Here is a 23,015-nt window from a genome sequence, read left to right on the forward strand (position 1 = left end):
CTGATTCTCCTAAGTATATACTCACACTCCTCTGGTCTCCTCACCGCCCATTCTTCCTCCACCACAGCTCTGGTCATTCTCTGATCTTATTTGTTTTTCTGTGTGTCCCACTAGGCTGAAAGCTTCTCAATGTTAGCATCATGTCTGATTCATCTATTTTGTCTGCAGTTTCCAAAATAAAGCCAACTCCAGAGAAGGACTTCAGGAAGTTTCTACATATACAGCTGTTGTATAATCCTGCTTATTCAGGTCTTGGGCCTGAATACAGGTTCTCCAGTGCCCGTGGGCGTCTCTGGATTCAGGTCTGCCTCTGTCTTGCACTCTAGCTGTAATACCACTCTTTCTCAAGTCTTCTTATCTTTTCTCATGTCATTAGATCTTCCAAGAATTTAACTCTCCCTAAAACTGTCACCCTTTCACAGGACTAGTTTGCATTTTTCATTGAAAACTGAGCGCAGGGGACAGCTCCAGAAAGCATTTCCTAAGCCTCCTAGTTGGGCAGGGGGCCTCCACTGTGCTTCCAAAAACCCTCATCACATTAAGTGGTCACTCTCCTTTGCCTGACTGACCTTCAGTGGACTGTGAGTTCTGTGAGGTCAGGGGCCTTGTCTGGTTCATTCTACTCCCAGTACAAAGCCAAGAACAGTGCTGGAAGTCAGTGAATGCCTGTTGAGTGGCTGATGAAATCCAGCTCTGTTTTTTCTTTTTAAAAAGATTTATTTATGCATACAAAACTGGGGTACAGGCCAGAGGGGTGGGTGAGAGGATTCACCAGAGACAGAGTGGGGAACAGAGCTGGCAGACTGACTGAAATACACTGCTGAGGAGAGCAGCAGGCGAGACAAGTGATGTCTGCTGCGCCATGTGGGTAGCTCCCTGGCCAGCCAGGGATCGAACTTGTGCAGATAGGTTCACAATGCTGTGCTTTAACCCCTTGCACCACCAAGGAGGCCCAAAATCTAGCTCTTACATACAGTCAACCTACATTTCTCTAACCATATATTATTAAGATAAATCCACTCTATTTCTAAGCCCATTAATTGCCACTTTTACCATCCCTTCCAATATCTAGCAGTGGGAAACTGAGCCATGCAACCATTGTTCCAAGAAAGGACCTTAAGTGAATATCTAGGCTTTCAGATAAACTACTCCTAAGAGAACACCTGTAATTTATGGCACTTCTTTAAGCTTATAATTGGAGATGACAGCATTTAAGTTAGGATTAAATGAGATAACATAAAAATGTTTATCCTTTTTCCAGGTCAACAACCAGCACACACACTCACCCTACATTTGATGGTCTTGTTGTTCTCACGATATTTCCCTTGGTATTGAAGGATGACATGTACTTTGCTGTTGCCAAAGCCACAGATGTCAGGTCCTGGAAATTAAATCTCAATGCATTATTTTATACCACTTTTAGGCAGTTTTCCTGTACTCAAGTTAAGGATAATTTCAGGAGAATTTAGCAAAGGGTCTATTTGCAAAGGCTCTAGGCCAGTAACAGTGAGGCTATTTCCACCCCTAGGCTTGAGGGGTAAGAAGTTGTTACCAGAGACCTTGTAAGAAAAGAGTTCTATGAAGACAGCAGCAAGGTGAGAAGCTGATACTTTTAGAGTAGGAATACAGCTCTCTTCTCTCCCTCTGATCTCCTGCCAATGGTCCCATTGCTGAAACCCAACAGGAGGAAACCTTCCCCACCCCACCCTCAAGCACTTTATACCATGGCATTATTTAATTCACAAAACAAGTAGGTGCCACCAACCCCAACTTTACCTTAGAAAATTGTGGCTCAGAAAAGTTAAGCAATTTACCCAAGATCAAATGGCTGATAAGTTGTGTTGCTGGGATTCAAACTATATCTGTTCTGGAAACAGAACCTGGGGGTCTTCTTTGTGAAACCTTTAAAGGGAACTGTTGATAAGTGTTGGTCTCTAAGTCTAGCAAGTTTAACCTCACAAAGATCGGAGAAGAGGTTGTTGGGTTTTTCCTTTGCCATAATTGTCTATACATGGGAAATTGAGATTAAAAAAGTGAAAATTGCGCTTTATTTCTAACTTGTAAGAAATGTTTAACATCATCAAAGAAGTTTGCAAATCCACCTGATTTAAAGATATTAATTTAAATTTAAAAATTTAAGAATCTTGGCCAACTTTTATAAGAGATTCATAGAGCATGGTCAAAAGTAAAATTATGTTTGTGGAACATAACACAAATGTTACCTAAATGACTCTCTTTCGAAATTAATGCTGTCAAAAGAAATCAATGTCTTGATGTTGAAATTTTTTCTTATATGTAGCAAAACTAGAAGTGTTTTTCCCCCACCACCATCCTTTATACCCCTTTAATTCTTTCTCCCTACCCCCTCCTTTTTAACCTCAGAAACCACACTTTATTAGTGTCTGCTAATTTTTATGTCTTTTACTTTGTGTAATTGTCTGCTGTGTAAATGTCTATACTTGTCTCTGTCATTCTGACGTGCTTTACTATACATAAATCCCTCAGACTCCTTCCATTTCGCTGTAAAAGGCAACATTTCATCTTTCCTTATAGTTGAATAATAATACAGCTTCTTTTCCTAATCCTCTCATCCATAGGCATTCAGGTTGTTTCCATGTCCTAGCTATTGTAAATAATGCTGCAGTAAACACTGTAGTACATATGATTTATATATGCTGAGTTGATGGCTTTATATCTCCAGATAGATGCCCAAGAGTGGGATTGCTGGGTTATACAGTATTTCCATTTTTAGTTTTTTAAAGTAAATTCAGATCACTTTCCAAAATGGCTGCACCAGTTTACATTCTACCAACAGTTTAATAGCATTCCTCTTTCTCCACATTCTCTCCAGCACTGGTTGTTAAGGGTCTTTTTAATACTTGCCATTCTCATGGGGTGAGATATTTCACTGTAGTTTTGTCCTGAATCTCCCTTATTAAAAGTGATGATGAACGTTTTTCCTTATATCTATTGGCCTTCTGGATATCCTATTTGGTGAATGGTCTCTTCAGTTGCTGCCCATTTGATTAATTGGGTTGCTTGTTTTTTTTACTATTAAGTTGAATAACTTTTGTATGCCTTATTTATTAACCCTTTGTTGGTTGTGTAATATGTGAATATTTTCTCATTCGGTAGAATATCTTTTTAGTGTCCTTAAATTTTCTTTCACCCTGTAAAAGATTTTTAATTTGAAGTAATATTAATTATTTATTTTTGCTTTGATCTCTTGTCAGAGGGGTTGAGTCTCTAAAACCATCTGTATCATTGATATCATGAAATGTTTTGCCAATGTTTTCTTCTATATACTTTTTGTCGTAGTTCTTATATCTAAGCCTTTAATCCATTTTGAATTTATTTTCATGCATGGAGTTAGAATGATGCAACTTCATTTTTTTTACATGTGACCTTCCAGTTTTCTCAATACCACTTGGTGAAGAGACCCTCCCCATTATATGACTCCTTCATCATGAATTAAATGGTAATATATTCATGGATTTATTTCTGGACTTTTGTTCTGCTTCATGATCCATGTACTTATTTTTATTTTAATACCAGATATTTTTAATTAATTTTGCTTTATAGTATACAATCAGGTTATGTGATGCCTCTACTTCTCTCCTTTTTCCTCAGGGTTGCTTTAGCTGTCAAGCATAGGTTTTACCCTAGTTTTTAACTTTATTTCCCATCATTATAGCTCTCTGATTATCCTAAGCATGCACACACATTTGCTTGCACACACACACACACACGCACAACACAATGTGCTCTAGTCACACTGGTTTATGTGGTTTCTCTACTTGCATTTTAATTTCATCCTCTGAATTTTGGCATACACTGTTTCCCCTATCCTCATTACATTTCTTTTCTGCCTATTAAAATCTAACCCATTCTTTAAAGAACAATAAATCTCTCCTCAAAAAAGACCCCAGTTGAACTGAGTCATGCCATCTTTTGTGATCTCATGCCTTTTTTATAGTATGTCTTTCATTCTGCTTTTAGAAAAAATTGCCTACTTGCCTATGTCTCCACTAAACAGAAGGTAAAAGAGTGGATTAGAATAAAGCACAGGTCTTAGTCAGATGATCTAAGGTCAAATTCTGGCTTTCTACTTCTTAACTTAGGCAAATTTCTTGCCTCCATTTCCTTATTTGAAAAATGGAGATGATAACAGCCCAGACTTACTGGGTTATTTGAGTGTTAAATAAATAATATTCAAATGAAAAGGGGAAATCAGTTTAGAAAGAATGTCTGATTTCCCTACAAACCACCATGTACATACACACATACATTGCTTGTGAGAAGGGTGGATTCTGAACAAAATAGAGGACAAAAAGATACATTTTAGATACCCAGATTGCTACATTGCTCTACATGACAAAGAACTTGAAAAATAATAAAGAGAGTTGGGAGGGAAGGAATACAGAAAGAAAAGGGGCAAATCGCTAAAGAAGGTTTTTTTGTTTTTTTTTTTAAGATTTATTTATATATTTATACAAGCACTGGGTACAGCCAGAAGCGCTGGAGGGTGAGAGAATTCACCAGAGCCAGAGCAGGGAACAGAACAGGCAGACTGACGAAATACACTGCTGAGGGGAGCAGCAGACGTGGCAGGAGAGGTCTGTCGCACCATGTGGGACCCTCGCCGGCGGCCGGGGATCAAACCAGTGCTGCAGAGGCTGCGGGCAGCTTTGCAGCCCAGTGCTAACCGCTGCACCACCAGGGGAGGCCCTAAAGAAGGTTTTGACAAGGGCTTGCAGAGAAAGATCTGAAGCTCCCTAGGAAAAGAAAGAAATACTTAGAGCAAATTTACAGGAAATTTTGCTGTATGACATGTAGGGTAGTCCTTTCCTCTGACCTCGTACAAAAACATTCAATAAAGATCACATTCTTCATCAGTGCATTAGGTTTGGATTAGTTGCTGTAGCTTGTTGGTTTTTTAATGTCAACATGTTGAAACTGGATTCAAGGTTGGAGCTAAGTAACAGCCGAGCTGCCCCAGGGAAGCCTAGTGACATGAGGTTGCAGATGCAACATTCAAAATGCATGATAATTTCCCTGACCTCTGTGCCTTACTCACTGCCGGCTGGAGCCCCCTGAGAGCCGTCTTATCATAGTAGGCATGGTGACAGTGTCCACACAGTTTACAAACCTTTTTCCTTTCCTGAGAACTGGGAGATGTCTCTCTCTGTACTGTAACCTGTAGCCATGTACCTCTCCACCTCTTCGGCCTATTTATAGTAACATTTAGGGTAACAGTTGTTTTTCAGGCCTTTGAAGATTTTACTGCCTAGGGTGGTGGGGCTGCACATTAGAAATTTCCTGTCTCAGGTTCATCTGAGCCTTTACAACAACTACATTGGTTCTCATTAAGACCTCACCGGGCAGACAGTGACTGCTGGCAGAGCTTACCAAACATGATGTAATACTCGAATTCCGAATGCATATCCTCCTGGTTCAGGGTGTCGGGAAAGAGTTTCACACACCCGCCACCGCAATCGATGACTTGCTCATGTTTTACTGAAAACTGAACCACAAAGGTCTCATTCTCATTGCTGAATGGTTTACACCTCGTTGAGAGGGCATAAGACTTGGTGTCTTCACTGGCCTGGAGACCTGGGAGCAGAGAGCACAGAATCTTTAGAATTAAATACCTCAACTACTAGAGAGACCCAAAACCTAGTCTCACCATTCTCAGGGTTTGTTTTTTTTTACATACCTACTGTGTGCTGTGCTAAATGTTTTACACATGTTGTCTTACTCAAGTCTCAGAACAAGTCTTTGACATGGTGATTAACTCCACTTTACAAATTAGGAATATGTGTCATGAGCAGGTAAAGTGACTTAAAAGGGGAGTTAAGGGCCTCCCCCGGCGGCGCAGTGGTTGAGCACTGGGTTGTGAGTCTGCCTGCAGCCTCTGCAGCACCAGCTCGATCCCAGGCCAACGGCGAGGTTCCCACAAAAAAAAGGGGGGGAGATAAATGCAGGGGGGCGGGTAAAATGGCTAAGGTCTTACAGCTAATAAGAAGCTAGACTGGATTTTTTTTAAAGTTTTTTTTTAATATTTATTTATTTATTTATATAAGCACTGGGTACAGTCAGAATCGCGGGAGGGTGAGAGAATTCACCAGTCAGAGCAGAGAGCAGAGCAGGCAGACTGATGAAAGACACTGCTGAGGGGAGCAGCAGGCGGCAGGAGAGGTCTGAGCGCTATGTGGGATCCTCACCAGGTGGCCGGGAATGGAACCAACGCTGCAGAGGCTGCGGGCAGCTTCACAACCCAGCACTCAACCACTGCGCCACAGGGGAGGCCCTAGACTGGATTTTTAAGCCATGTTTGTCTGATTCTTTCTTTTCCCTGTAACATATTGTGTTGATTTTCAAGAGATACTTGACGATTGTGCTGCAGATTTACATAAGAAGGCTCTGTTTCTTCTGAGACCCCTTGGCAGGTGAGAATCAGGTTTTATCATGCACCATACTGCTGGGTAGGAAGAGGCCTCTTAGAACAAATATTAATCACTGCTAACAGTTATTGAACACCTCCTCTTTACCAGGTAAAACATTTCATTCATCTATGTACTGCACTCCATCCTCTTAACACCGCCGTGAAGTGGGCTCTACTAATACCTCTACTTTATTATGGAATCACTGAGGCCATTTCACTTGTCCAGATCACACAGCCATTCTAAGTCCAGAGCTCCATCCCAAGAATATCAGAAAATATCAGAGCTGCAAGAGATCTCAGAGTCTCTCTAATCTAATCGTATTATTTTATGGGTAAGGAAAAGCCTCAGAGAGGGAACGTTATTTATCCAAGATCACACAGCCTCAGAGGATAGACATAAATGTCAAGCTCCCTGACTTCCTGGTTACCGGTCCTTCCATTATTCCACGCAGTTGCCCAGTTTATTGGCTCTGACTGTCACTTTAACTCTCTGAGCCAGCAAAATGTGAATAATTATTCCTACCTCACTGGGTTCCTGTCAAATGGGTAAGAAAGAGAGGTGAGAAGTACTTTGTAAATTATTAACATAAAGGTAAGTATTTGTTATTACTCAAGGTTGGTGAGGATCCTGCCTTATAGTCCCACAGCTTTCTATACTGCCCTGGGTCACATTACGCTGCAATCAGGTTTATTTTAGTCTCTTTGAAAGATTTTTAAGCTCCTGACATGTAGAGCGTCTTTCTAGTCCCAATACCTAAGCCAAGGCCTGGCATAAGGGAAATGCTCAATAGATCTGTGTGAAATTGCACAGATGGATCATGGATCCCAATTCAGATGTCTCTTGAGTGTGGATTGCACACCAGGCTCTGTGCTAAACATTTTCACATTTGATATTGCATTAGAAGCTGTTTGTATTTTAAAGAGTATGATAAAGTGAGGCTGGAGTAGTCAGAGAAGATATCCTGCAGGAAAGAATGGACGCGGGAAAAGAGCACTGAATCTGGAGGTAGAAGACTGAGTTTTGTATTTCTGCTCTCCCAAACCTTGCTATGTAGCCCAGTGTAATCCCCTCCTCTCTCTGAGCCTCATTTGCACCCAAAGCCCTAGTAGACAACAGGGGGAGCCGAATGAACTTCAATGGGATGAACTATGAGGAGCAATCACACGAAGAGATGAGTGTCTGCACAGACCACCTTTGGAGCCAGCAAGAAGCAGATGTCCCACAGGTCATTTAGTCTCCAATTCTCTCTCCTCTGGAAACAATTTTTCCAGAGTGGATTTAAATGATATTTTAAATGCTCAAGGCAGTTTGTAATTCTCTCCTTTAATAAACATGAAAATGAGATTCATAACAGTAGCCAGGAAAAAGAAGATGGGAAATCACTCCAGAGGCCGATCAATGGGTTCTATTTATAGGACAAAAGCTTTCTCAGACCAAAAAAATCGTTGCCTGCAGACCGTGTCCTCAGAGCTCCTCTTCCCTCCTAATATTATTTGGTTCATACAGCAGCCCTAATGAGCCTGGCAGGTGGTAATGATTATCTCCATCTAATATGAAGGCTCAGAGAAGTGAAAAGACTTGCCCAAATTATGCAGCTAGCGAGTCATGGGAGTTAGTTCAGGCCTGTCTGCTCCATTTCTCCATTGCACCAAGCTTTTTTAGGGGAGAGCTACATTTGGAGGTTATATAGTGATTTTCCCTGTTTCAAGTGCAGTGCTATATAAAATGTTCTAGGTTTGGGGAAAGCAACACAGTCCAGCATTAATGAGCACAGTCCTGGAGTCAGACCTAGACTCAGTGTCAGCTCTGCCTCTTGCCAACTGTGTTTACAGCTTTGGGCAAATGACCCTACTGCTCTGCAGAACTGTGAGCATAATAATAACCATTTCATGAAGTTGTTAGGAAGCTTAATGAATTAATGTGTCTAAAGGTTTGTTTTCCAAAAAAAAATCAAATATTTGGGAATAAATCTAACAAAAGAGGTAAAGGACCTATACAAAGAAAACTATAAAACACTGTTAAAAGAAATAGAAGAAGACACAAAGAAATGGAAAGACATCCCCTGCTCATGGATTGGAAGAATAAACATTATTAAAATGGCCATCCTACCAAAAGCAATATACAGATTCAATGCTATTCCAATCAAAATCTCAATGGCATTCTTCAAAGAAATAGAACAATTATTGATGAAATTCATATGGAATCACCAAAAACCCCAAATAGCCAAAGCTCTACTGAAAAAAAAAGAAGGAAATGGAGGCATCACACTCCCAGACTTCAAACTATACTACAAAGCCATAATCATCAAAACTGCATGGTATTGGCACAAGAACAGACATACAGACCAATGGAATCGAATAGAAAATCCAGAAATAAACCCACAGATTTATGGTCAACTAATCTTTGACAAAGGAGCAAAGACTATGCATTGGAGCAAAGAAAGTTTGTTCAATAAATGGTGCTGGGAAAACTGAGTCGCTACATGCAAAAGGATGAAGCTTGACCACTACCTCACACCATACACAAAAATCAACTCAAAATGGATTAAAGAACTAGACATAAGACCTGAAACTATAAAATACATAGAAGGAAATATAGGCGAAACACTACGTGATTTGCACATCAAAGACATCTTTACAGACACATCACCCAAAGCAGTGATAGTGAAAGCAAAGATAAACAGCTGGGACTACATCAAATTAAAGAGCTTCTGCACAGCAAAAGAGACAATAACAAAAACAAAGAGAAACCCACCAACTGGGAGAACATTTTTGCACCCAACACTAATGATAAAGGACTGATCACAAAAATCTGCAAAGAGCTGATGAGACTCAGCAACAACAAAGAAAATAACCCAGTCAAAAAATGGGCAGAAGAGCTAAAAAGAAACTTCTCTGAAGAGGAAATGCAAATGGCCAACAGACATATGAAAAAATGTTCAACATCACTTGTAATCAGGGAAATGCAAATCAAAACTACCATGAGATACCATCTCACACCAGTGAGAATGGCACATGTTAAAAAAACTAGCAACAACAAATGTTGGCGAGGGTGTGGAGAAAAAGGAACTCTTCTGCACTGTTGGTGGGAGTGCAAACTGGTCCAACCACTATGGAGAGCTGTGTGGAGATTTCTGGACCTACTAAACATAGAGCTTCCATATGATCCAGCAATTCCACTCCTAGGTATTTACCCAAAGGACACAGAAACATCAATTCCAAAGAGCACCTGCACTCCTATGTTTATAGCAGCACTGTTTACAATAGCTAAGCTTTGGAAACAACCCAAATGCCCAAAAATAGATGACTGGATCAAGAAGATGTGGTACATATATACCATGGAATATTACTCAGCATTCAAAAAAGATAAATACATGCAATTTGCAGCAACATGGATGGCGCTGGAAGGGATCATGCTCAGCGAAATAAGCCAAAAAGAAAAAGAAAAATACCGGATGGTCTCACTCATAGCAGGAATCTAGAAAACTTAAATAAGGGACCAGGAAAATGAATATAAGAAAGTGAAAATCAAAATCAACAAAAAACTATGAACCAGAGACACTTTTTGGGGGGTGGGGGGCGGGAGGGGAAGGATTGGGGTCAGAATGGGGCGTTTGCAATTGTATGGGGGAATATAAAAATAAAATTTATTATTTAAAAAAAAAATAAAGGTTTGTTTTCAATATTATTATATTTCAATTATATTATATTATTCAGTAAATGGACATTATTTTTTTGGTGGAGAGTTCATTCTTTTTCATTTTTAAATTCTTCTCCAACTTTTCTTCCTAAGAAAGGGAAATAAATTGGAAATCATGGATAAAAACAATTGTATCAAAGTCAGCATTTTTTTTCAGTCAATTATTATATTCCTGAATTTTAGTATTTACCTTTATCCTTTTCTTTGTCTCAATAAAATTTTCCTGCAGTGAGGTGAAATTCACCATAATCCAGTTTGGATTGTACCCACCGTTTCTTCCATCCATCTATAGAGGTAAAGAAGGAAAAAACAACATACAGAAATGATTTGTATTTTCTTAAAGACAATTCAGTAGGGCCTCCCCTGGCAGCGCAGGAGGTTGAGCGCAGCCCTGTGAAGCTGTCCCCAGCCTCTGCAGCGTCGGTTCGATCCCAGCTGGCAAGGGTCCCACATGGTGCAGCAGACCTCTCCTGTCTCGCCCACTGCTCCCCTCAGCAGTGTATTTCGTCAGCCTGCCTGTTCTGTTCCCCACACTGTCTCTGGTGAATCCTCTCACCCTCCTACGCATCTGGCCTGTACCCCAGTTCTTGTATAAATAAATAAATAAATAAATAAATAAATCTTAAAAAAAAAGACAATTCAGCAAAAATTGACCAAGATACACAGGCACTATAAGGGAATATCAGTGGGTAAATATAATATCCTTGAAATCCTCCCATCTCCACTTTCTAATGCCTGAATCCTCTCATTTCCTTAACTACCAAATAATTAAACCACTTAAACATAGACACTCTCTCCTACTCTTCTTTTTCAGAGTTAAGTCCTGAAAACCACCATGGGGATATACATAGTTGAAAGGCATGAGACAGTTTTCTTTTGCTTTCTCCTTTTCCTAACAAATCTGTCCTTTTAAAATGTAAAAGTTAATGTTTCTGTGTCCTTTGGGTAAATACCTAGGAGTGGAATTGCTGGATCACATGGAAGCTCCATCTTTAGCAGGCTGAGGAATCTCCACACAGCTTTCTATGGTGGTTGGACCAGTTTGCACAAAATCAACTAGCAACTATAAACAGAGACACACTAGGGTGGGGGAAGAGGGAGTAGGATCAAAACAAGGGAGGGGGGAATTGTTTGGGGACTATAACCAAGATGAAAATGCATACATTGTGCAAAAAGGAAAAAATGATTAAAAAATGTATAAAATAAAAAAACAATATTCACCCCCCAAAATAAAATAAGATGTAAAAGAGGGACTCCCTGGTGGTCTAGAGGTTATGTCTCAGCCCTATCACCACCAAGGTGATCTTGAGTAAGATCCCCAGCCAGGGAGCTAACCCATATATGGTGCAGCAGACCTCTCCTGTCTCACCTGCTGCTCCCCTCAGCAGTGTATTTCGGTTAGTCTGCCTGTTCTGCTCCCTACTCTGTCTCTGGTGAATCCTCTCACCCCCTGCACCGCTGGCCTACACCCCAGTTCTTATATGCATAAATAAATAAAATAAACATTTAATAAATAAATAAAAAGAAAAATGTTAAAGAAAAAAGGGCACAAGATATTCTCATAAAACTAGATGGGAAAATACTGCTGGGATACTAAGCCCTTATACCTACTCATGTTTCATAAATTAAAATAAAATCAGCTCACCAAGTAAAGAAATTAGCAATGCTGTTTTATAATTCTTGAATTAGTAATGATGATACTGAAGAATCAACTTACATTTGCCCTCTTTCATTGCTTAAAACTTTTTAGACTCTCCCTTGCAGTTTCAAGGCGATGCTGATAAATTTGTTTTGCTTTGGTATAGATGACATGTAAACAAAGAGGCATTCTTCTTAGGACCTGGCACTCCATCCCAACATTCAGTGCCTTTCTGATTTCATGCCTCAGAGTTGCTGACTCCCACTTCCTGGACTCTGCAGAGTCACAGAGTCACAGGGCAATTTGGCAGCTTGAGATAGAAGAGGCCATGGGGATAGCTTCTATTTCCTCTCCTTGCCGCTGAATAGATATTTTTCAAACCCCATTCCCTAACATATTGCCTTAGCTCTGCTAAGTTATTGCCTTAGCTCTGCTCATGAAAACCCCACAGAAAAACACATCCAATAAGACCAACCTGAGCTGGCTTTGTTGGCTCCTATTACTCAACTCTGAAGATTAAATGCTTCCCCTCATGAGGCACAGGATGTGAGCTTGCTTCCTTTGGCCTTCCCCTGTCTCTCACAAAATTTCAGTGTCATTTAGGCCAGCACAGTGATCACCTCACCTACCACTCCCAAGGTAAAGAAACCAGGAGGTCCTTTCTGCCTGAAGTTGTGGCTTAAATGAAGTGTATTCAGTTTCCTTGATAATAGTTTACCCTATGAAGGGTAGGGGTTGATGCCCAAATCAAAAGTTTTTTTTTTATGTGTTAGACCCTCATGTGACTCCCTAAAAATGTCACCTCATTTACTCCCATGGATAATGCTATGAGGTAGGTGTTATTAGTTTCATTTTGCTTCTAGTAAGTAGTAAACCTGAGCTTTGTCTTCTGGAAGAAAAGGAAAATACAGGAAAAAGTTCTATGAAAGGAAAAAAATATATGTAATCTTCATAATAACTAGTTTAGCAACCGTGTGTCAGGCATTGGGCTGAGTGTTTTACATGCATTATCTTGGTGCATTTCCACAACAGCTCTGGGATGAATGTCCTAGACTCCTGCCCTCAGCCCCACCTTTGCCCTGATTCAAAAGATGAAGAAAGTAAAGCTCAGAAACTTGTTCAAGAGCCCAATTTGCAAGAAAGTAAGCCAGGCTTGGAACTGGGCATATGCAACACCAAAATCGGTATGTTTAACTCCTTTGCTATATGACTTTCTATGATATGTGTGTGCATAAAACCCTTTATAACCTAAAGTGTAAATGGACAGGCATCTGTCCAGCAAATGTAAAAACCAATCATGGTTGCTTGCATTTTGCAATGAACAAAGTGGCTTGTGTATAATTTGAGTGATGTCTATCTTTCCTACTAGACTGGTAAGTTTCACAACTATTCAACCCCCTATTGTTTTCCTGGTATCTGGCACAGAGTAAATTGACAAAAAAATCTGATGAATGATTGATACAGAATCACGTCCTTTTTCAATGACATAAAATATTTGTTGAATGATTGAAGGGACATATAAATATGCCTTTTCCCAATGCCATAACATTCTCAGCCTTACAATTGGATCAAGTCATTTATTAATTTCATAAAAATTAATTGAGCCCAACTAGCATGTAGAAGCAGTTGTACTACTTTGTCATTGAACTGTATGATAGGGAACATCAGAACAAACTCCATCCTTCCTATCACTAATTATTTTTCAAGATGAACAGCACTGACACAAATCAAACCTAATACAATTTAAGATGTCCCCAAGTAAGGCACTTTTGCTATTAGAACAATGTCACATGGTTAAAAAAAAGTTCAATTTTAATGTTTTATACTTTTCCTCTTAACACCTTAACATCATAAAAGGCTCAAGCCAGTATGACTCTCAATGGTCATTTCATCTGACCTCCTCACATCACAGATTCCCTTTTACAAAAGAGAATTTGCAAGATAAGCTAATATTTATCCTCTTCAGGTGCCAACATTTTATCTACCAGTTTCAATGGAAACATTTTGTAGTTATTATAAAAGATCCTTACCTCTTATATAGAGAATCATAAACAAACTAAAATTTTCTGGAAGGTTCAAATGCTGTATTAGGCTATAATATAGAGGTATGGGTTTGCTTTGAAATTTTTCTGTCTCTTCTGTTACTGTTCTTTTGTGAGTGCTCCATTTTCCCTGAGGTCAATATGTTTGCCTCTAACAATTTACCCAGTTCTCATGAGATCAGTGGACTTTGTCCCTGCTTACCTGCCTGCCTGCTTTCCTGCCCACTTACTTTCCTTTCTTTCTGTCTGCCAGTCTATCTGCATATCTCCCACATAGATCACAGTCACTCAATATTTATCAGCCTGTAACAAGCCCTATGGTGTGGTAAAGAGCACTAGATGAGAATCTGAGTCCTTCCACCTATTTCTGTACATGACTTGGGCCAATCGCTTTTCTGAATCTGTTCTCATCTGTAAATAACAATACTGAAATTCTTTGAACAAGGGAACATTGTACACAGAGTAAGTGCTCAATAAATGTTTGTTGAATGATAGAACAGCATGAGGACCAAATTAATTTAGATAATAAAAAAAGCTGTGTTTGCTGTCATCTGAGTGGGTGTCTTGAGTTGGTCCACCACTCATTCTGTGGGTTGTCATTTCTAATTGACCACACCCTAGGGAGCAGATAGCCAAGCTTGCTAGGAAAGTGGACTTTAAATAAGAGCTTGTATGTTTGAAGTAGAAGAGATTAGTGTCATTCACCATAGTAGTTACAGAGCCCCTATACTGTGCCAATGTGAGTGATCAATGTCAGGATACTAACAAGACATAATTCCTCCAGCTCTCAACTCCTCTGGTTGTTCAATCTAATGAAAAAGATAGGCTGATAAAGCATCTGCTTTCCTTATGTTTCTTTTTTCTAAATTTATATCTATTTTCTTTTATAGTTTTTAATTTTTAAACAGTGCTTGACTTCTCCCCTCAGGTGTAGCTCCTGTAGCGCTCCTATCACCACAGCCCTTTGACCTTTCTTATGTTTCTTGATTTTTCAAAGTAAAATAATTTACTATAGAAAATGTAGATAGCCCAGAGGAAGCAAATAAACAGTAAAAACAACCTAAATGCATTTCCCAGTCAATGTCTTGATGTATTTCCTTTCAGCCTTTTGATATATTCTCCTCCTATATGACAACAATGGCCCCTCTGCTCGCCTTCACATCCCTACAGCCTCTGGAGAGATCCTTACCATCAGTCTGTACTTGAGACCTGGAAGGCCTGCAGAATCAGGCCTCTTGGGTTTAGGCATCTGTCCAGCATGATTCTTCCCTAGGCCCAGCATGTTCAAGTATCCACAACTCACAGACGGGTCCAATCACTTATCTGTCAGAGGCCTGAGCAGCAGGCTGTTCCTGGGCCCTGCTGGATTGTCCTCAGTGGGTCTGAGCCAGCTGGGCACAGAGGCCCTTTGTCTCTGTATGTCTCTTCAGCCAAGTTTTCATGGTCAAGTCTGAGAGCTGACAGAATTAACTTACACACACACACACACACACACACACACACACACACACACACTTTGTGACTCCTGTATCATTCAGCTTCTCATCTGAATTCCAGTTTCTTTCTGCCTGATTTTGTGCTTTTGCAATGGCCATTGCCTTTACTTTTAGCCCTCCCTTCACAGCTACTTGTATCACTAATTCAATAATTCTCCAATTCAATCAGTTAACATTCCTGCATATATTAATGTGCCAGTCTGGAATTTTAAAAACTCATGGGATCCCCAAGTCCACTGGCATTTTCAACTGCTGTCCACCTGATTCTGGCAGCTGGCAGCAGTGACAAATTCATCTTTTATATGGGGGTAAAAACTGGGTTCAACAAATGTCTCTGCCACCGACTCACTGAGTGATTTTGGAAAAACCACCTCTTCTCTCTGGTCTCAGTTTTCCCATCTGTACAATCGAGAGGCCTGGTACTCTCTTGGCTGCTAAGCTGGTCTGTGGCCTAGAACAGGCCAGAAAAAGAGGAGAAAGAAAGGAACCTGAATCAATATTCGTCACAAGCCCATTAAATGACTCTGCCATGTTATATCTTCTCCCTGAACCTCAATTTTCTCATCAGTAGAACAGGAGGAAGCCATTTTGAGTTAGATGAGGTCTCAAGGTCCTTTCAGTTCTGACATTCAAAGAATCTAAGGTTTAGTGTCCTTGAAGTTGCTAAGTACTTGACACGCAAGTTAGAAGGCCTTCAACTTATTGGACTCATATGAGGCAGTGGGGTGGGAAGCAAGAGCAATATAAGAGAAATCAACTTTGATATACAATCCTAGGTGCAAATCCTGGTTTTGCTATTTGCTGTGTGACCTCAGACAAATTATTCAGTCCCCTGGGATTCAATATACTGTCTGTAGAGTGGGAAAAATAGTATCTACTTTGCACAGTTGAGGCGAAGATTGGAGTGTGTAAAACATCATGTTTAGTGAGTATACTGTGCTTAACAAAGGTTACTTAAGGCATAAGATACAATTTAGTTCTAAAAACTAAAGGTCGAAAGAAAAAAACATAGTTCCAAAAAGAAATGGAAAGACAGAACAGTTCTCTTAATTGGTAACAGCTTTTTTTTTTTTTAAAGAGGCATGCACTTTTATTTATTTATGATTTGTTGTTTGTTTGTTTGTTTGTTTTGTTTTGTTTATACATGCACTGGGTACAGTCAGAAGCACGGGAAGGTGAGAGAATTCACCAGAGCCAGAGCGGGGAGCAGAGCAGGCAGAAAGACCGAAGTACACTGCTGAGGGGAGCAGCGGGCGGCAGGAGAGGTCTGCGCGCCATGTGGGACCCTCCTCCGGTGGCCGGGGAGCAGCTGGGGATTGAACCGGCGCTGCAGAGGCCGCGGGCAGCTTCGCAACCCAGCGCTCAACCGCTGCGCCACCGGGGAGGCCCAACAGCTTTTTTTTTTTTTTAAATTAAAAGAGCAGCCCAAGTTCATTGTAGAAAATAGGAAAATACTAAAGCCATCTGAAATTCCATTAATTACCTTTTAAATTTTGGTATATTTCCTTCCATTCTTTCTATGCACATCTATATTTTACATAGTGGCAATATATACCTTATGTGAAATTTTGTACCTTTTAAATCTAAGATTAGATCATAATCATTTTTTTTAAAGATTTATTTATTTATGCATACAAGGGCTGGGGTACAGGCCAGAGATGCAGGAGGTGAGAGGATTCACCAGAGACAGAGTGGGGAACAGAACAGGCAGACTGACCGAAATACACTGCTGAGGGGAGTAGCGGGCGAGACAGGAGAGGTCTGCTGGGCCATGTGGGTTGCTCCCTGGCCGGCTGGGGATTGAACTCGTACTGCAGAGGCTGCGTATTGCTTTATAGTGTAGTGCTTAACCCCTTGGGCCACCAGGGAGGCCCTAGATCATAATCATTTTCTCGTGACATGAAGAACTTCCCAAACATTTCTATGGATCTATCTTTACTTAACTGGGCCTGACTATGGGATATTTAGGCTTATCTCCAAATGTTTCCAATTATTAATAACACAACCCCAAGTCCATTGACCTTTGCCCCTACATCTGCCCCTATATTCACACCCTGGGCCTTATCACCAGAAATTGCTCCACATTTGAAATCTCAAGCTCCCTGCACCATGACCATATCCTCCAAATTTCACACTCTGTTACCAGAAGTACACCTATTCTTTGACCCTCAACTGACCCCTTCCTGCTTTTTACTCTCACAATCATTCCTTCCTCCCTTCCACCTTACTTCTTTTCACAAGCTTTTAGTGGAACATTTCTATGTGCCAGGCATTGCACTAAGTGCAAGAGTTGTAAAGTCGAAAGATGTGTGGATCTTTCCCCTTGCTCACTCCTCCCCACCCCCCTATTCTTTTGCATTTCTACAAAACCCCCAACTGGGTCAACAAAATCTTCCACCTTCACTTTGCATCCCAAATTATCTACTTGAGCTCTGCTCTAGATCCCCTCTCAGCCAGACATCACCAAAATGTTGCATCACCTATTCTATTCATTTCCTAGGTTCTCACCCTCCCTTCAAATGACTGTTGTCAGCCTTCCACCCCCATTCCACTGAGTCATCAAATGATCTCCTAACTGAAAAATGCAATAAATGCTTTCCAGATTTTGTCTCACTTGGCCTCCAAATCACTTCTGACACCACTTGTGTAACCAATGGAAAATCACTCAGCCTCCCACAGCCTCAATTTCCTCCTCATTGAAAGACAGATAATATCTCCCTGATATAGCTGTTAAAGATCCAATAAGACAATGTAAAAAGAAAAAAAAACCCAGTGATATCAATAGACATTTAACAGAGATTCAGATTCATTGAATTTGGTTTCCTGGGTCCCTGACAAACAGGAAGAGTTTGCCTTGACTAGCATAAGCATTCTAATTTCTGGAAAGGGTCAATTACCAAGACAGTTCACTCATTCATTGAAAAAAAGAAAATGTAATCACTTACTATGTGCCTGCTCTAGGTACTGTTCTAGGGGCTGCAGATACAGCAATGAACACAACAGAGAAGCACTGTGTTCTCAGCTAATCTAATGGAAGGGGGAAAGAATGAATAAACATGTAAACGAGTAAAATATCATGTAGTGAAAGGTATTCTGAAATATTAAACATGCAAAGATTCCTAAGAGAATTTTTAAGGATGATAAAAATGTTCTACATATTGCTTGTGCTGGCCACTTAGTTGTATACATTTTCAAAATTCAAAGAATGGTACATGTTAAGGGGTGCATTTAATTGTATATAAATGATACAAGTTAATTTAAAAACTAAGTCACATAAAGGCATAGAATGTAACTGTATACAGGGGAATAATTTTTCATAGTGTAAACAAGAAAAGACTCTCCAAGGAGACATTTAAGCAGAAACCTGATTGAATAGAAGGAATAAATCATGTGAAGGTCTAACAGGTGCATATTCCAGGCAGAAGTCACAGCAAGTGGAAAGATATTGAGATGGGACTAAGCTTGGAGTGTCTGAGAAATAACAAGAAGCTAATGTGGTTAGAATGTGAAGCAGAGTAGGAGATAATCTTGGAGGCAGGGATCAGATTACTTGTATGTCATGGTAAAATGATTCGATGACATATAAAATCAGTAAAAAGGCAGTGAGATTTTAAAATTCCAGAATGAAATAATCTAATTTACATTTCAGAGGGATCATTTTGAAATTTGCATGAGAAGAGACTAGGAGGAAGCAGAAACAGAAGAAGAGAAATCATTCAAGTTACTGCAACAGTCCAGATGAGAGAGAGATGGTGGTGGCTTAGACGATGGTGGGTAGCAATATGGGAGGTAAAAATATCACGTTCAGAATATATTTGGAAAGTAGAGTCACTGAACTTGCTAATGGATTTAAGAGGAAGAAAATGCAAGAATCAAAGAGGACTCTGAGTTTTTTTTTTTTTAAATCTAAATAAGCAGATGAGTAATTGGGCCACTTAGTAAGATGTAGAAACCAGGGAAGGAACAAATCTGGATAACACGAAAGTTCATTTTAGATATGTTAAGTCTGAGATGCTCATGAATTTATGGGCATCTGGTTTATATAACGGTCCCTTGTAAATTTGGTAGAACATGTCAGTGCCTAAATCTTCCCATGTCCGAATAACATAACAATACTGAATTTTTAAAAATTCAGATATACTGAAATATAACATTATATTAGTTTCAGATATACAATATAATTTGATACTTGTATGTTCATTGTAAAAATGATCAGCACAAAAAGTCTAGCTAATATCCATCACCAGGGCCTCCCCGGTGGCGCAGCGGTTGAGCGCTGGGTTGCCAAGCTGTCCGCAGCCTCTGCAGCGCCGGTTCCATCCCCGGCCCCTGTGCGAGGGTCCCACATGGCGCGCAGACCTCTCCTGCCGCCCGCTGCTCCCCTCAGCAGTGTACTTCGTCAATCTGCCTTCTGCTCTCCCCTCTGGCTCTGGTGAATTCACTCACCCTCCCATGCTTCTGACTGTACCCAGTGCTTATATAAATAAATAAATAAATATTAAATAAAATAAAATATTGAAAAAAAAATCCATCACCACAAACAGAAGGTTTTTCTCTTGTAATGAGAGCTTTTAAGATCTACTCTCTTAGCAACTTTTAACTGTGCCTTACAATACAACATTGTTAACTATGGACCCCATACTGTAAAACATTGGATTGCTGAGTCTCCTAAACTGATAAGCCTTAGAGTTCTCTTGAACCCACTAGCCAACCCCCTACCGTCAGTGAGCAACTCAGACCTTCAACACATCTCTCAGCATAAAATGACATTTTGGGTTAATTCATTTAAGGTAGGCACTTGACCTCAACAATTACATGTCTCTAAGTCCTACTGCAGGCAGATTTCTTAAAGCATCAATTCTCTTCATGGGTGTAATTTTTTTGGCTTGTGTGTGTGCATCAAGGTTCAGATCCATCAATCATTCAACCAAGGAGGCAACTCAGGCAACTAGAGTGTGAGCAAGACTGACACAAAGGAAGCGCAGAGGCTGAGAGAACTAGTGAGGCCTAGGCAAGGTTTCCTAGAGGACATGATGTCACATAGGGCAGTCTTTCTTGCACATAGTTAGCTTTTGTCCATGATGTCCACCTTATCGGCTGCCTTGGGATGTGGGAATTGAAGCTCCCGCTGTCTTTGATTCTGACAAATATTGCAGAAATATTTGTTGATAACACCCTTGGGCATTTTGTTCCTGCTACACTGAGCAAGGGGAGTCTAGCCCTTGGGGAAATGACTGCAGGGCTGTGCATGTTCTCTGCTTTGTGACAGGAGAAATTGTCTTATGAATAAAAGCCCTCTCAGGCAGGTGGGTGGGCCCAGGGGGCAGCAGCCAGAGCTTAGTCTCAGAGATGGCTAATGTCAATCAGGAAATAGGAGACCAAGAGTCTACCCTTGGAACAGGTTAGAGCCTTGTCTAAATATTTTCCCACAATCAGTAAAGCTGAGAGCTTCCTACATCCCACACTTCAGTCACTTATTAAATATCTCTCCTGCCAGCTCCCTCCCCATTCTTTACCAAGATCATTATTGCTTTTCAGACATTTTTTTTTGTCTCCAGTCTCAACTTTGGTCAGCTTCACAGTACATCCTCTACATTTTTGCTGAAATGCTCTTTTCTTTTTTTAAGATTTATTTATTTATACAAGAACCAGTTTACAGGCCAGATGTGCAGGAGGGTGAGAGGATTCACCAGAGACAGAGCGGGGAACAGAACAGGCAGACTGACGAAATACACTGCTGAGGGGAGCAGCAGGCGAGACAGGAGAGGTCTGCCACACCATGCAGGATTCTTGCTGGCCTGCCGGGATCGAACTGGCGCTGCAGTGGCTGCGGACAGCCTCACAGCACTGCGTTCAACCACCTGCGCCACTAGGGGAGACCCTGAAATGCTCTTTTTAATACACAGGCCATATCTTGGTTCTTCTCTCCTTACCCCCTTCATTAGCTCCCCATTATTCAGCTAAAGATGGCCTCCCAGCCCCCTAGATCTAGACCCGGCCTGCTCTCCATCCCCTCCTTAACTATCCTCAACTTCACATTTTCAGTTCCCTGAAGATGCCGCTTCAGGCTCTGTGAAAACATGTGATCTTTGTACATGCTGTCCTTCTTGACTGGAATGCTCTTCTCCTCATCCTTGTTGATCTTACACATCCTTATTTATCTGTCACATCCTTATTTATCTGATGGGTTTCTCCTCCCTGAACTCTTCCTGTCCAGTTCCCTTGTCTAGGCGTATTCATACTTCTGCACCACCGCTACTCTTTGTTCTCAACACAATGTCACTTGTCTCACAGACTGGGAAATTGAGGCTTAAAAAAGAAGCTTATCCAGACTCTTAAGTTGGAATATGGACTCAAATCCAAAAGTTCTGATTCCTAGGCAACTTGCCCTATCAACTGTACTCTCAAAGAATTGAGCAGATTTTACATTTGCATATGCATGCACACACACAAACACACACACACACATGCACACACACATAAACACAAAGAGTATTTTGAGGGCTTAAATGGTATCACTAAATATCTTTCTTTAGGTAATACCTGACATAATTCCCTGGTGTTCTTGAGCCATTCCAGGGAGGAGGCTGCAAGAGATTTTTCAAGCTCTGATACCTTATGAACATAAAAAATTATTACCAAAACTATGGCTCACATTTTTCCCCTCTAGAGTTTTCACTTGCTTGTGTTTTTAGAATGAAGGGAATAATCATTATTGCACATCAATTAAATACTAGGAACAATGCTTTACATACCTTATCTCATTTAATTCTTAGAACAATTTTGCAAGATCTGTATCGTCATCCTCATTCTACAGAGAAAGAAGTTAAAGTGCAGACAAGAATAAGCTACTTGCCCAGGGTCTCACAGCTAGGAAGGAATAAGCAGAGATTTGGCCTCTGGGTTAGATGACTGAGCAGGGGCAGGTAAGGTCTGGTCTATCATCCCTCCCACCCAGTAGGGCCTCTTACCCCCAACTTTCAACTCCTCCCTCAAGTAGACCTGGCCCAGGGCCAGCACCCCCAGCATGCGGGGGATCAGTACTAGCAGTAGCAGCTGCAGCCCCTTTATCTCACGGAGCTTGTCGTCCCAGTGCCCAGCTTCTGAGAGCTATTCTGGCCAGGTGATCTGCTCTGCTGTCTGGATCCTAGGGTGGAGGCTGAGATCACCTGCATCCTGCACCTCACTGACTTTCATCAGTGGCCTTGGGGCAATAAGGTCTGCAGCCAATGGTTAACAAACATGCACTGAGAATACTGGAGGTCAGGGAGGAGTAACAAAATGTTAAGGGAGCAACAGAGTAGGGTCCCTAGGGAGTGTGGGATTGGCAGGGCCAGCTGAGGCTGGTCCCTGGGGTGGCACAAGTTTGCCATTCAATGTTCATGTAGCTGGTTTCAAAATACTCTTACCTACTTTCTCAGTCAACCCTCTGTCTCTTCATCCCTCCTTCTGTCCATCCATCCATCCATTCATCCATCCATCCATCCATCCATCCATCCATCCATCCATCCTTCTCTCCTTCTACTGAGCATATGCAGAACAGTAATAGTGTGATGCCTGTTTATTTTAACAAACACCTAAGGCCTAAGGGGCCCCATAAGAGGTCATAATCCAGCATAAGATCTCAGAGAAGGCTTCCTGGAGGAGGAAACACTGAGGTTAGCCAGGCAAAAAAAAAAAAAAAACAGGGAGA

General features: G+C 40.8%; 1 pseudogene; it reads right to left on the reverse strand.

Annotated features, from left to right (window-relative positions):
- The window catches only part of LOC119236758 (calreticulin-like), a 38,903-nt pseudogene that overhangs the window by 11,124 nt on the left and 4,764 nt on the right, over positions 1 to 23,015 (reverse strand).

The sequence above is a fragment of the Talpa occidentalis genome, unplaced genomic scaffold (assembly GCF_014898055.3).
Source record: "Talpa occidentalis isolate TD23 unplaced genomic scaffold, MPIMG_talOcc4v2.1 talOcc4.9, whole genome shotgun sequence".
NCBI lineage: Eukaryota > Metazoa > Chordata > Mammalia > Eulipotyphla > Talpidae > Talpa > Talpa occidentalis.